General features: G+C 44.1%; 1 non-coding gene across 1 annotated transcript; it reads right to left on the bottom strand.

The window, feature by feature from the left end:
- Positions 1-8,007: 8,007 nt before the first annotated feature.
- LOC117047702 lies at positions 8,008-8,123 on the bottom strand. The gene has a single exon (XR_004426752.1). It is a non-coding gene; the product is annotated as a U5 spliceosomal RNA (small nuclear RNA).
- Positions 8,124-10,021: the final 1,898 nt, after the last annotated feature.

The raw sequence follows: 10,021 nt of genomic DNA, 5'->3' as shown, positions 1-10,021 counted from the left end.
AAAAAAAATGGTAATAGACTTTATGCTTATTTAGACCATTTCCATACCGGCTTAATATATCAAAACCTTTGTAACACCGAATGTTGCAAAAAATGGACAACTATCAAAGACTCATTGCACTTCCTTCTGCTTCCTCCCCAAGCAATACCTCTCAACCCTGACTCCACCCATGAACCCTGGCTCTCTCCCCGGACCCAAACATACTCACCAATCCTCTCCAAAAAAAATCTCACAATGAAGAGAGCATTGAGAAACTGCTGGTACCAGCCTGGTCCCTCCCTCTCTAGGTTTGTTTTCATGAGAAGGCAGCAAGGTTAATGGAGCTGTGTCTCAGGCCCGGTCACAGCTGTGTCCCATTCAGCACTCAAGTCAGCTTATTTGCACACACCCAGCTGCAACAAGTTGGTTGGGTGAGTTTCCTAGAAGGCCCAAATCATGGCAAATAAAGCACCCCTGCGTCCACATATGTTTCTTGGGCCTCTGCGTGCCTCTTCGCCTCTAGCTGCTTTTATTTTCTTAAAGGTTTTAGACTATTCTGCAAAGTTGGTATGCAGTTTTAAATCTTCAGGTGAGAATGCCTTTAAAAAAACAACAACTAGATGCATGTTCACTTTGACTGATGCACGTGATCTAGGCCTATGATGCATTCGATGTGGAGAGCTCTGGATGTCACAAAACCCCATGCACAGACCCTACAAGCGTCCCTGTTTTCCAGTGACATCCCTGATTTACAGAAGCTATTCTGGTTTCTGATTTGATCCCGGAATGTCCCGCTTTTCCTTAGGACATCCTTATTTTCATTGGAGAAATGTTGGAGGGTATGGAGTTATCCGACCCCCCGAGCCGTATGAAGGCAATCCTGTACAGGATAGGGAAGGTTTTTTTAATGTTTAATGCTTTTTATACAGTATATGTTGGAAGCCGCCCAGAGTGGCTGGGGCAACCCAGTAAGATATGGTGGGTATAAATAGCAAAATTACTATTATGGAATGGGACCCTATTTTCATCGGAGAAATGTTGGAGGGTATGTATGCATGTAAGGTCGATGCAAAATTTATTTGGATAGTGACTTATCCCCAGCCCCAGCCCCCCCCCCCCAAAAAAAAGCCTACAGAAGTCTAGAATTCACAGCAAAACCATCTTCTGGGCTACAGCAAAGGCCTGGATTCTGCCTGGCATATCAAGGAGCATAGGAGAGCTTTATTTCACTGTCATAAATGCAAAAGCATGGTTCCCATCCAAGTACTAACCGGGCCTGACCCTGCTTAGTTTCCAAGATCAGACTAGATCGGGTATGTTCAGGGTAGTATAGCATGCTAAGGTATACCTCCCCCCCCCCACAAGGTTTGAGGAATGTGCAATTGGTTGCTTCACCTTGCAGTTAGTGATTTTATACCAGTTATGATAAAGTGATTCTAGCAGTTTCTGGCCATGTAAGTGCTGCCCTGTATTGTTTTATTATTGTAAAACACGCCCTGGGACCTTCTGGCGAAGGGCCGGTAATAAATGCACCAAATAACTACATAAATAAAAGAGAGAACATTTGAGTGCAGAGAGATTAGTACTTGCGTATGACATATGGCCACCCCTTTCTGTGTTGCTAGATTGTTATGAAAGTGGGGGGGGGGGTTATAAATTTGCATATAAATAAATAAAACAAATCCCTCGGGCATGAGAATGGCAAGAAGCAGGAACAAAGGACCACACATGTTGCACGACAACGCGAGTTGCAGAAGCAACTCTCCCTTCACTGAAAAGGCCCATTTGGAATGGCACGACTGGGAGCAGAGAAGCAACCAGAGGCGTGTCTCGGCTCCTTTGCACCCTTGGCAAGGAGCTGTATTGGTGCCTCTGAATCCAGGAGACACCACGGACCAGAAATTCAAAAAGTATTTTGCACTGAGCCAGTGACTTCCTCCATGGCCATTGGGGTTGCGTCTGCTCTGCTGCTGCTGCTGCTCCCCTCCTCTTCTTCTTCCTCTGTTGTCTGTACATGCCTGCTTTCCTCCCTCCCTCCTCTTGCTGCTTTCCCTTCTGCCTCAGCACCCAGAGGAGCCTGCGCACCTCACCCAGCGGCACAGGGAGTGCACAGACAGGTGGGCAGGCTCCTAGTCACTGTGAGCCAGAGTGAAAAAAACATGATTTTTGCATATGCATGCACGTGCACACACACGCACACACACACACACACACACACACACAAACATCCTTGGCCTACATCCTTGGCAGGTGCCAGTCTAACCAACCCCTTGGTACACTCCTGGAAGCAACACATGGGCAATGGATGCTTAAACCTTTCCCCCAACCCACTGCTTCTCATGACCTCACCAAACCTCTTTAAAAGAGGACTGTCAGGTGACTACAAGTGACATTTGTGTATCATTTGACCCCAGGTAAGGCTTAGAGCATGGGACGCAGGTGGCGCTGTGGGTTAAACCACAGAGCCTAGGTCTTGCTGATCAGAAGGTCGGCGGTTCGAATCCCCCCGACAGGGTGAACTCCCGTTGCTCGATCCCTGCTCCTGCCCACCTAGCAGTTCGAAAGCACGTCAAAGTGCAAGTAGATAAATAGGTAAAGGTAAACAGCGTTTCTGTGCGCTGCTCTGGTTCGCCAGAAGTGGCTTTGTCATGCTGGCCACATGACCCGGAAGCTGTACGCCGGCTCCCTTGGCCAGTAACGTGAGATGAATGCCGCAACCCCAGAGTCGGACATGACTGGACCTAATGGTCAGGGGTCCCTTTACCTTTAAGGCTTAGACCAGGGTTTCCCAAACTTGGGTCGTCAGCTGTTTTGGACTACATTTCCCATTATCTCTGCCCACAAGTCCCACTAGCTAGGGATGGTGGGAGTTGTAGTCCAAAAAGCTGGAGATCTGAGTTTGGAGAGCACTGCTTTAGACCAAGGATGAGGAACAGTCCATGGGTCACATGCCCTTCTGGAGTCAGCCTTCCAAGGACCACGTGCCAGTGGTGGGTGAGACCAGAGTCAAAAGAGGACATGGCCAGAAGAAGAAGAAATGAGAGGAGCATAACATGTGACTCTTACCTTTGTGCAGTAGGCTACATTCCATCTTTGCATAGTCAAAAATTTCTATGCAAACTGATTGAAGGGGATGGAGCAACTCCCCTTTTGGGAAAGGTTGCACCATTTGAGACTTTTTAGGTTAGAAAAAAGGCAACTAAGAAACAACATGATAGAAGTGCATAAAATGATGCACAGCATTAAAAAAAGGGGGGGTAAAGGACCCCTGGACAGTTCAGTCCAGTCAAAGGCGACTATGGGGTGCAGCACTCATCTCACTTTCAGGCCGAGGGAGCCAGCGTTAGTCCACAGACTGCTTTCTGGATCATGACTAAACCACTTCTGGTACAACGGGACACTGTGATGGGAACCAGAGCGCGTGGAAATGCCATTTACCTTCCTGCCGTAGAAGTACCTATTTATCTACTTGCACTGGTGTGCTTTCGAACTGCAAGGTTGCCAGAAGCTAGGACAGAGCAACGGGAGCTCACCCCGTCCTGAGAATTCGAACCGCCAACCTGATCGGCAAGCTCAAGAGGCTCAGTGGTTTAGGCCGCAACGCCACGTGTGTTCCTCCCGATGCACAGCATAAAGAGAGTGGAGAGAGGAAAGTTTGGCCCCCTCTCTCATAACATTAGAACTCATAGTCAGCCAATGCAGTTGAATGTTGGAAGATTCAGGACAGATAAAAAAAAGCGCTTCCTTTTGCAACATATGAAGGAACTCACTTCCACAGGAGGCATTGGTGGCATACCCTCCAACATTTCTGTGATGAAAATAGGGACGTCCTATTCCATCATAATAATAACAAAAATTTTATTATTTATACTCCACCCATCTGGCTGGGTTGCTCCCACCACACTGGGCAGCTTCTAAGGCTGGATCTACACACAGGGGGAAAAACACTATAAGTCATAAATTAAATCATTGCAACAGAAGAAAAAACACTGTATGTAAAACCACATAAACAAAGTGCTCTACACCACCATCTGGTTTTGCATGTTTGTACCACAATTATAGTGTTGTAACATGGCTAATGTAGCTGAGTCCCAACATATATAAAAACATAAAACATTAAAAAAACTTCCCTATGCAGGGCTGCCTTCAAGTGTCTTCTAAAGGTTGTAGAGTTACTTATCTTCTTGGCTCGGGGCTGCATAACTCCATGCCCTCCAACTTTTCTCTGATGAAAATAGGGACGTCCTAAGGAAAAGCGGGACATTCCAGGATCAAATCAAAAATTGGGATGGCTTCTGTAAATTGGGGACTGTCCCTAGAAAATAGGGACACTTGGGAGTGTCTGTGATGGCCACCAGCTTGGACGACTTTAAAAGAAGATTAGACAAATCCAAGGGAGGCAAGTCTTTCAATGACTACTAACCAGGACGACTGTGTTCTGCCTCCATAGTCAGAGGCTGTATCCTTCTGAATACCGGTTGCTAGAAACCACAGGAGGAGAGAGTGCTGTTGTGCTCAAATCCTGGCATCTGGTCGGCCGCTATGAGAACAGGATGCTGGATTAGATGGGTCACTGGCCTGATCCAGCAGAGCTCTTCTTATGTTCTCATGCACACACCTCTCTATCACAGTTTCATGGCTTATTCCAGCCACAGAAAAGCACTTGAAGAGGGTTTGGATCAGGGCCAATGACAGCTGTTGCCCCCTGAGAAAGAGGCATGGTTAGGGCAGTACCCTGATAGCTAGACAGGGAGGCCTACAGGGCTGCATTTATGCAGAGAAGAAAGATGCAGAAGAAGAAGGGAGACACGAATTGACCGCATTAAGGTTCAGCCTGTAAAGATGAAAGGAAACTCCAGAAAGAGGAAGTAACTGTGGTTACTACTGGAGTTTAGTATTCATGTCCTCTTTGAATCCTCCGCAAAATTAGGTAACGAAATTCCTTCTGCCGTTTCTGCCTCCTGATATAACATTACACTCGAGGGCTGGCTTTACAGAAAGACCTCCGCCCACTCTGATCACTACACAGCTCTGCCCTCCAGTCTAATTGTTAATTCATGAGAATATCAAACAAAGATGCTACGCAGTTTTCGTGAACACCCCGCCGCCACCCTAGCATTTCCAAACTCTTCGCTTTGATCAGCTTTTATTCAATACAGTCAATATCCTCCTTTAAGCAGCCGCAAGAGAATGCTCTTTAAAGAAAAAGAATCCCTTTCTTGCATATTATGCTAAGTGTGTAGTGTGCAACTATATCTGTGCTTTTTTCTCTATTTAATCATAGGCACTGGAAAGGGAGGTTTTCCCTGGGGAGAGAGGTTTATTCCTTCCATCCCTAGCCAAGAACTGAATGAGACTATTATACCTTTAAAGCACATTTGAAGCAAACACACACACCGAGAATTCTGGGCACTGTAGTTTTACCCTCACAGAGTTACGGCTCCCAACAACCCTTAATAAACTACAGTGCCCATAATTATTTGATGGGGGAAAATGTGTTGTGAATGTTCTTTAAAGGTATAGTGTGTACATAGCTAGAAAGGCTTTGAAAAAGAAGTGGGGGGGGGGGACGACTCCTGATGTCACTTGGGAAAACAAGTCAAATGAAGTAGGGCCATATCCAAGGCTTCATCAGAAAATAGCACCAGGAAATACAGAGCCTTGGTGCCTCTGGAGAATATGCGATCTTAATTGCTTGATGACAACCAATGGGAAGAAGCACTTGAAATGCAACCATTTGCAGAAAATGCAGTATATCATTCCGCGGAGTTTATTATTTTCCCGTCATTTCAATCACGATTAACTCAGCACTGGACGCTTAGATGCTCCGGCATGCAGTTATCAATAACACTCACTAATATATTGCTTTTGGAGCTGTCACCATGTGTGTCTAGCTGGGGTTTCCTTGTCATCATTTTTCATGAAAGTGAAAGCAGCTGAGCCAGTGGCTCAACCTTTTATGTCACAATGTGGATCCTGACTTTCAAAGCCCAGTAATTTAATATACCGGCAATGCCCAGAAACTACAGCAATGAAACTGCATGGTCCCTGGATTCAGTCACTGTATTTGATGATATATTTTTTAATGACCCTGTGGGTGCAATCAGGGTGATAGGGCATCTTCACTGTGGGTTGTACATACTGATTTTTTAATATGAGCCACATGTTGAACAGAAAAACCAACCATGTTGATTTTGCTCCTTGAGACAGGCAATGGACCCTTTTATCCTCCTTCTCTGCCCCTCCAAACTCCATGCAGTGTGCATAATAACTGATGCTGAGAAGTGGGCAGTAGGCAAAGGTGAGTCAGAAGCATAGCTGTCAACTTTTCCCTTTTTAAAAGGGAAATTCTCTTATTCCGAATAGGATTCCTCGCAAGAAAGGGGGAAAGTTGACAGCTATGGTCAGAAGGGACCAAGATAAGGATCTGGTTTGAGGAAACAGAGCCAGGAATACCTTGTTGCTCAAGCAAAGTCTCCACCTCAGACGGAAGCCTTTTATATCTCTTCCTGGCCGGAAGAACCCAATGGGCAGCCTGGGTAGGCAGGACTAGTCCAGAGCATGAGGATATGAGCTCTCCCCTTAGGCACCTCAGTGCCAAACAAGACATTAAGGCAGCAGACCAGCATGCCTGCCCCAACCACATGGAAAGAGTAGGCTCTGGTTTTAGCAGCTAATTTTCCTCAGCTGAGCTCCAGTAATGGAAAAAGCTGCACAGACTGGCTGCCATCTTGTCTAGTTTGGCCTTCGGAAGCTCATTCCAAAGCATCCATTGCTATTCACACTAAAGAGGGAGAAGGTTAAATAAACATTTCCCTCTGCTTTGAGCAGCTGAGATGCACAAAAGACATTTGCCTAAGCTTCTGCTGCCTCTCATACTGGAGACTGTGGGCGTGAAAAGAACCGGTTGCTTTTCTGCTGAGGTTCTTAAGAGAGGTGTCCTTGAAACTGGATGCTCTGCTGATGGCTAGGTGGGAGCCATTAGAGAGCCAGACTGAGTCCCTGGCCTGTTAATTACCTGTCACTATAAAACACACACACACACACACACACACACACACACACACCCCACATTAAAAGTAAATTCTGCAAGCAAGATTTAACAGAAATTAAGAAGCCTGCTCAGGGATCCTCCACAGAATAAAATAATCCACTCTGATATAATTAAGAGAGAGGGAGAAAAGCTTCTCTCTATTCACTTTCTGCATGCCATGTCTTGTCCCTGTCCTCCCAGCCTTATTTTCCTAAACTAAAAAGCCAAAAATATTGTAGCCTTCCCTTATAGAGGAGTTGCTTCAGTCCCCCGATCATTTTGGTTGCCCTTTTCTGTACCTTTTCCAAAATCCTTTTTTTGAGGATACTGGAACCAGCTTTGATTTAGATTTCTTTCTCAATGATCCAAAACATGGAATTTGCCGTTTTCACAGCAGACGCTATAAGCTCAATCAGGCAATGGCAACATCCATACTAATAGGCTGCTTTTATTCTCTACAGAAGAAAGCAGGGGAAACAGTAAAGAACTGGGACGTTCTGTAATAGTTTACATTCCCTGCAACTTAGTTTGTGTCACAATTATTACGGTAATGAATCCTTACAGGAGCACAGCCCCCCCCCCGCCCCCCAAGTAGCTGTTTTGCTAAGCAATTCTTGTGAATCTGCACCACTTTGAGTGTCACCTAAGCAATTGCCTTTTGCTTGGGAATGTTACATCTATGCAAAGTCGTGATGTTCAAGTTACTGGCACAGATCACACAGTTCTATTAAAAAAAAATGATGCAAGGTGACTGGGTATCCAAGGCAACAATTTTGCCGCTGTGCAGACTTGGAGCCACCAAAAGCAGAGGGGAAAGGGAAATTGTTATGTTCTGAAAGGCAGTAACTGGAAGGTCTTGGAGAAGTTGTTGCCCAGAAAGTCTCCTCAGCATTGTCCTCTGCAAATTTTGAGACTGAATCTTCTCTGGACTTCCTTTGAATGCTCAAATTTTCATGGAATATTCAAAGATCTATTACCTGCTATATGTTTTTTTTTTTTCTGCCGAAGCAAGGCCTCAAAAAATTAGTTGAAAACCCATAAATGTTCCTCTCCACAGAAATCTTTAGTAAAAGGCGAAAGATTTATACGATCTGAAGAGAAACCAGAGTATTTACCTGCTATATGTTGAACTATTTAGTGGATTTGATAATATTTAATGCTAAGTATGTAACAGGCTCTGACTGTCACTATGCAGTAGTTTGGGGGATTTCATGACCCAGTACCTGGACACTCCTGTATCAAGTGAGTCATCCTGAAATATCACAAGCCCTGAAAAGTGTGGAGCATCTTCTCCTGGACAATCTTAGGAAGCAGCCATTGAGGTAACCCATCTTGCAGGTTCTTACTTAAATGGAATACACCAAGGAACAGTAACTCCTCTCCCAATTACAGGTAGGTAGCTGTGTTGGTCTGCCATAGTCAAAACAAAATAATAAATAAATAAATAAATAAATAAATAAATAAATAAATAAATAAATAAATAAATAAATAAATTTCCAGTAGCACCTTAAAGACCAACTAAGTTAGTTCTCGGTATGAGCTTTCGTGTGCATGCACACTTCTTCAGATGCACATTTCTTCAGGTATCTGAAGAAGTGTGCATGCATTGCACACGAAAGCTCATACCGAGAACTAACTTAGTTGGTCTTTAAGGTGCTACTGGAATTTTTATTTTATTTTTTCATTTTGTTTCCTCTACCAATTGCTCTCAGTGTTTCTTGCCAATACCCACAGAGACTGAAGACTCCTTCCTGGAAGATCCAAACATTCTGACTTTGCCAATTTGCAAGAAGAAGAAGAAGAAGAAGAAGAAGAAGAAGAAGAAGAAGAAGAAGAAGAAGAAGAAGAAGAAGAAGAAGAAGAAGAAGAAGAAGAAGAAGAAGAAGAAGACCAGGGGTGCACACCTCAGAAGCAAGCACTGCCCCTTTAAACTGAGAACTAATCTCCTCCACTGACACATGTGGGGCTTAGGAATGCAACTTCCACACAAAACTGCCATTGCCTGTACATATACATACAAGCTCCTCTTGTGGCAGCAAGGATGAAAATGGATTCTGGAAGATCTCAGAGTACAAATTTGAGTCTTCCACTTTGTATCTTTGCAGCACTGAATATCCTGTCCCTACTTCAACATTCTTTAACCTTTCTGCGTTTAAATACACAGCAGTATATAACTTTTTGAAACTAACAAATAGCTGTTTTTCAGCCCTCATACAGGAAATACTTTTGTGAATGCCAAAGCTGGCATGATGCTTGATAAACAATGAATTTTGCCCTATACTTTGGTCATCAATCATGCTGTAGAAAAGGCTGGTTCAGCAATTTGCTGTGTGTTGTCTGCACGTAGCATTTTTTAACAAGATGGCTTTGTTCTGAGAGCAAACACTCCATCCCAGTCCTGTCATTAATTTGAGCAATTACATGCATGAGTCCCAGTTCCTTGGAAACATGGATGCCATTTTGCAATTATCCTTTTTGAAACAAGTTTCTGAGTAAGCAAGGATGCTTATTGGCACAATGGCTGTCAAAGCAGGAAAAAGGAATATAAAGGAGAAACCATTCATTTTTTGCTTTCAAAAGAGAACTTCTCCTTCCATGCTCTGTATATAATGTACTTTTGCAACAACAACAACAACAACAGTAGTGACAGCTCAAGGTTACTTACTTGAACACATCACCTGCCAGAAACCCAAGACATCGTATCACTAAGAAGAATGAAAGCAGATGAATGGAAACTCAATTTTGTTAAACTGTGAATTATGTTCTCTACGATATATAATCACTTCTGCACAAGGGACCTAAATGTATACATTGCACCCAGTCCAATTTGTAGGCCACAAGATTCAAAAACAATGGCCAGAATGCAATGAATTACATAACTACCTCCACATCACCACAGCTTTCTTTGCAGCCCTCTGCTTCTCAAACACCAGTTTCCTTAAGGCACTGCTTTGAGAAAGAAAGGAACTTTGCAACATGGCAATGAAGTCTTCTGTTCGGAGAGAAACT

This window comes from Lacerta agilis, chromosome 5 (genome assembly GCF_009819535.1).
Source record: "Lacerta agilis isolate rLacAgi1 chromosome 5, rLacAgi1.pri, whole genome shotgun sequence".
Taxonomy (NCBI): domain Eukaryota; kingdom Metazoa; phylum Chordata; class Lepidosauria; order Squamata; family Lacertidae; genus Lacerta; species Lacerta agilis.
This window is presented reverse-complemented; position numbering and strand designations above follow the sequence as displayed.